The 5,987-nt window shown below is 46.0% G+C and overlaps 1 protein-coding gene across 1 annotated transcript in view; it reads right to left on the bottom strand.

The window, feature by feature from the left end:
- The window catches only part of LOC106572960 (plexin-B1), an 86,424-nt gene extending 81,656 nt beyond the window's left edge, over positions 1–4,768 (bottom strand). The window contains exon 1 of the mRNA XM_045696113.1: positions 4,414–4,768. The gene's annotated coding sequence lies outside the window, so the exon portion shown is untranslated. The remainder of the gene's footprint in view (positions 1–4,413) is intronic.
- Positions 4,769–5,987: the final 1,219 nt, after the last annotated feature.

The raw sequence follows: 5,987 nt of genomic DNA, 5'->3' as shown, positions 1-5,987 counted from the left end.
GGAGTTCAATGGTAACGGAATGGAGAGAGAGAGAGAGAGAGAGAGGAGTTCAATGGTAACAGAATGGAGAGAGAGAGAGAGTAGAGGAGTTCAATGGTAACAGAATGGAGAGAGAGAGAGAGAGAGAGAGAGTAGAGGAGTTCAATGGTAACAGAATGGAGAGAGAGAGAGAGAGAGAGAGGAGTTCCATGGTAACAGAATGGGAGAGAGAGAGAGAGAGAGAGTAGAGGAGTTCAATGGTAACGGAATGGGAGAGAGAGAGAGAGAGAGGAGTTCAATGGTAACAGAATGGAGAGAGAGAGAGAGAGAGGAGTTCAATGGTAACAGAATGGGAGAGAGAGAGAGAGAGAGAGGAGTTCAATGGTAACGGAATGGAGAGAGAGAGAGAGTAGAGGAGTTCAATGGTAACAGAATGAGAGAGAGAGAGAGAGAGAGGAGTTCAATGGTAACGGAATGGAGAGAGAGAGAGAGAGAGAGAGAGAAGAGGAGTTCAATGGTAACAGAATGGAGAGAGAGAGAGAGAGAGGAGTTCAATGGTAACGGAATGGAGAGAGAGAGAGAGAGAGAGAGGAGTTCAATGGTAACGGAATGGAGAGAGAGAGAGAGTAGAGGAGTTCAATGGTAACGGAATGGAGAGAGAGAGAGAGAGAGAGAGAGAGAGGAGTTCAATGGTAACAGAATGGAGAGAGAGAGAGAGAGAGAGAGAGAGAGAGGAGTTCAATGGTAACAGAATGGAGAGAGAGAGAGAGAGAGAGAGGAGTTCAATGGTAACGGAATGGAGAGAGAGAGAGAGTAGAGGAGTTCAATGGTAACGGAATGGAGAGAGAGAGAGAGAGAGAGAGGGAGTTCAATGGTAACAGAATGGAGAGAGAGAGAGAGAGAGAGAGAAGAGGAGTTCAATGGTAACAGAATGGAGGGAGAGAGAGAGAGAGAGAGAGGAGTTCAATGGTAACGGAATGGAGAGAGAGAGAGAGAGAGGAGTTCCATGGTAACAGAATGGAGAGAGAGAGAGAGAGAGAGGAGTTCAATGGTAACGGAATGGAGAGAGAGAGAGAGTAGAGGAGTTCAATGGTAACGGAATGGAGAGAGAGAGAGAGAGTAGAGGAGTTCCATGGTAACAGAATGGAGAGAGAGAGAGAGTAGAGGAGTTCCATGGTAACAGAATGGAGAGAGAGAGAGAGAGAGGAGTTACGGAAGAGAGAGAGAGAGAGAGAGAGAGGAGTTCAATGGTAACAGAATGGGAGAGAGAGAGAGAGAGAGTAGAGGAGTTCCATGGTAACAGAATGGAGAGAGAGAGAGAGAGGAGTTCCATGGTAACGGAATGGAGAGAGAGAGAGAGAGAGGAGTTCAATGGTAACAGAATGGAGAGAGAGAGAGAGAGAGAGAGTAGAGGAGTTCCATGGTAACAGAATGGAGAGAGAGAGAGAGAGAGAGAGGAGTTCAATGGTAACAGAATGGAGAGAGAGAGAGAGAGAGGAGAGAGAGAGAGAGAGGAGTTCCATGGTAACAGAATGGAGAGAGAGAGAGAGTAGAGGAGTTCAATGGTAACAGAATTGCGCTGAGAGTCCGATTTTTCCCTTAAATTTAGACTTTCATTTTGGACTATGTAGGGTGCCATTTTGGGACACAAGCATGATGAATAACTAGATAGACACCAGCCCTGGGAATGAAGGGAACAGAGAGGAGGGGAGTAGGGGGGGAGAGAGAGTAGAGGAGTTCACACAATAGAGGGTGAGTTAAGAGAGGAAAAAAAGGGAGGGATATTCACACACTCCAGAGAGAGAGAGACAGAGAGAGACACAGAGCGAGAGACAGAGAGACAAAGAGAGAGAGAGGAGAGAGACAGAGAGGGAGACAGAGAGAGATAGACAGAGAGACAGAGAGGAGAGAGATAGAGAGAGAGAGATAGACAGAGAGAGATAGACAGAGAGACAAAGAGACAGAGAGAGGAGAGAAAGAGAGAGACAGAGAGACAGAGAGACAAAGAGACAGAGAGAGGAGAGAGACAGAGAGAGGAGAGAGACAGAGAGGAGAGAGACAGAGAGAGGAGAGACAAAGAGAGAGACAGAGAGACAGAGAGAGAGAGAGGAGAGACAAAGAGAGAGACAGAGAGACAAAGAGACAGAGAGAGGAGAGAGAAGAGAGAGAGAGGAGAGAGACAGAGAGAGAGAGAGAGAGAGAGACAGAGAGAGGAGAGACAAAGGGAGAGACAGAGAGACAGCGAGACAGAGAGAGAGAGAGGAGAGAGAGAGACAGAGAGAGAGAGAGAGAGACAGAGAGAGAGAGACAGCGAGACAGAGAGAGAGACAGCGAGAGAGAGAGAGAGAGAGAGGAGAGAGAGACAGAGAGAGAGAGAGACGAGAGAGAGACAGCGAGAGAGAGACAGCGAGACAGAGAGAGAGACAGCGAGAGAGAGACGGCGACCACTTGACAGAACTACATCATCGGAGATCTAATATTCAGAATGTATCTCTGAGCTGGACTGACCATACACATCCTAGTGATGTAGTGATGTGCGCTACACTTTATCAGGAGAATGTTTCCAATCTTCTTTCTGATCATTTGGCTCACCCACATGTTCAGAGTAAGAATCAGAGCCAGTGAACCATACAGCAGGTCAACATCCTGCCAGTGAACCATACAGCAGGTCAACATCCTGCCAGTGAACCATACAGCAGGTCAACATCCTGCCAGTGAACCATACAGCAGGTCAACATCCTGCCAGTGAACCATACAGCAGGTCAACATCCTGCCAGTGAACCATACAGCAGGTCAACATCCTGCCAGTGAACCATACAGCAGGTCAACATCCTGCCAGTGAACCATACAGCAGGTCAACATCCTGCCAGTGAACCATACAGCAGGTCAACATCCTGCCAGTGAACCATACAGCAGGTCAACATCCTGCCAGTGAACCATACAGCAGGTCAACATCCTGCCAGTGAACCATACAGCAGGTCAACATCCTGCCAGTGAACCATACAGCAGGTCAACATCCTGCCAGTGAACCATACAGCAGGTCAACATCCTGCCAGTGAACCATACAGCAGGTCAACATCCTGCCAGTGAACCATACAGCAGGTCAACATCCTGCCAGTGAACCATACAGCAGGTCAACATCCTGCCAGTGAACCATACAGCAGGTCAACATCCTGCCAGTGAACCATACAGCAGGTCAACATCCTGCCAGTGAACCATACAGCAGGTCAACATCCTGTTATCCTACAGCTGGTTAGAACCAGTGTGTTGCCATATGGTAATTCATAGTTTAAGAAGGAACAGGGTGATAAACACAATGGTACCAAATCTATTTCCGTGACTGTCCACCCCATTCGCTCTCTCTGGCTGTGTCCCAGATGGCACACATATGCCCTGCATAGCTTAGTGCACTACTTTGGCCCAGAATAAGTACTATGTAGAGATTAGGGAGCAATTTGTGACACACTCTCTTAACCTACAGCTGGTGTGAAGCTGACAGTAAAATCAATGCTACTATTACACACACACACACACACACACACACACACACACACACACACACACACACACACACACACACACACACACACACACACACACACACACACACACACACACACACACACACACACACTTAACGAATCCCTCTAATGAAGGGTGGCAGGTAGCCTAGTGGTTAAAGAGAGAGAGAGTTGGGCCAGTCACTGAAAGGTTGCTGGTTTGAATCCCGAGTCGCCCAAAACAAGTCTGTTGATGTTCTCTTGAACAAGACACTTAAACCTAATTGCTCCTGTAAGTCCCTCTGAAGGAGAGCGAAGACAGCTGCTTTGCAAGCAAACACTGTAGGCTACTTTACATTCAATGCATGTTTAGAAAGATAAGTCCCAGACAATACAATGTTTTTGTGTTCATTTTATTTATTTTTTAAGTCAACTTCCAGACGCAGACCAGACTAGAGACTGTAAGGCTACAAGAAACTGATTATCAAACTGGTTTCCTTTATCATACACCGACTCGTAAGGCCCAGAAATAGATAAACCATTTCATTTTCCGGTTAGGGAGACTAGAGAATGTAGCAAAACTGATTCCCATACAATGGGGTTCATTTTATCGATACATTTTTTTACGTTGTAGTCATTTTGCAGACGCTTTTACATTTTCATACAATCAATAATATAATATTCCTACCCATGTACTCATCACAGCCATTAAAATAAAGCTATGTTTTCATCTGCATAAGAACATCGCTGACCGGGAATAAATGACAGCAACCTCAAGCTCTCAACACCAGCCGGTAATGTTGTCACTCACTGCAACACTTGTGACAAAAGCGTTAACAGAGTCCGGTACTCACACCGCCTCCACGGGGAGAGAGAACCACTCGTCCATTCAATCATACAACAAAACCCAAGTTCCGTTCAGAATCACACTTACTTCCTTCAGGATCCGCCAACTTTCATTCCCGAACAACAATCTTCAGAGGAAAACAAGGTAAAAACAAACCCGCGGTCGGTCCAACACTCTCTCTCTCTCTGTTCTCTCTCTGTTCTCTCTTCCAAACTCCCGTTATGTTGATGCGGTTACATTGTTCAGCAGGCGAGCAGCAGCTGAGATAAGGAGGAGGAGGAGGAGGAGGAGGAGGAGGGGGAGACACCCCGGTGGGAATAAAATACAGCCAAGAGGCGGGGTCTGTTTCTGTTACCGGGTCCGCGTGCTGACTTTCAAATAGAGACCCGGCAGCTTCACGGGGGAGATATCACGTCACTTCACATATTTAATGATTCTTCTTTTTTTAACAGCGCGATAAGTTATTAACGGCTTTGAGAAACGCATTTATTATCCCTCCCTCCGCCCAACTCGGTGGATTTATGGTTCTCCAATCCCCGGCCCCAGCCACGCCTGCAGCTGGGGGGGGGGGGGGGTAACAGATGGGGACCGGCAGCCTCCTGCCGGTCTTAACCCGGGGTTTGACATAGATACTGTTGAAACGACTAACAATACCGATTAACACTAGGAAACTGTTTCAGTCACTGGGTTGTCTGTCTGTAACCAGCAGCAGCCTGCCACAGTGCGGGAAGTCAACCTGATCATTGAACAAGTCATAACAATACCAGTGTAGTATAATGATGGTATCCTACCTCCAGTGTAGTATAATGATGGTATCCTACCTCCAGTGTAGTATAATGATGGTATCCTACCTCCAGTGTAGTATAATGATGGTATCCTACCTCCAGTGTAGTATAATGATGGTATCCTACCTCCAGTGTAGTATAATGATGGTATCCTACCTCCAGTGTAGTATAATGATGGTATCCTACCTCCAGTGTAGTATAATGATGGTATCCTACCTCCAGTGTAGTATAATGGTGGTATCCTACCTCCAGTGTAGTATAATGATGGTATCCTACCTCCAGTGTAGTATAATGGTGGTATCCTACCTCCAGTGTAGTATAATGGTGGTATCCTACCTCCAGTGTAGTATAATGATGGTATCCTACCTCCAGTGTAGTATAATGATGGTATCCTACCTCCAGTGTAGTATAATGATGGTATTCTACCTCTAGTGTAGTATAATGATGGTATCCTACCTCTAGTGTAGTATAATGGTGGTATCCTACCTCCAGTGTAGTATAATGGTGGTATCCTACCTCCAGTGTAGTATAATGGTGGTATCCTACCTCTAGTGTAGTATAATGATGGTATCCTACCTCTAAATACCAGTGTAGTATAATGGTGGTATCCTACCTCCAGTGTAGTATAATGATGGTATCCTACCTCCAGTGTAGTATAATGATGGTATCCTACCTCTAGTGTAGTATAATGGTGGTATCCTACCTCCAGTGTAGTATAATGGTGGTATCCTACCTCCAGTGTAGTATAATGATGGTATCCTACCTCTAGTGTAGTATAATGATGGTATCCTACCTCTAGTGTAGTATAATGATGGTATCCTACCTCTAAATACTAGTGTAGTATAATGATGGTATCCTACCTCTAGTGTAGTATAA

This window comes from Salmo salar, chromosome ssa15 (assembly GCF_905237065.1).
Source record: "Salmo salar chromosome ssa15, Ssal_v3.1, whole genome shotgun sequence".
NCBI lineage: Eukaryota > Metazoa > Chordata > Actinopteri > Salmoniformes > Salmonidae > Salmo > Salmo salar.
This window is presented reverse-complemented; position numbering and strand designations above follow the sequence as displayed.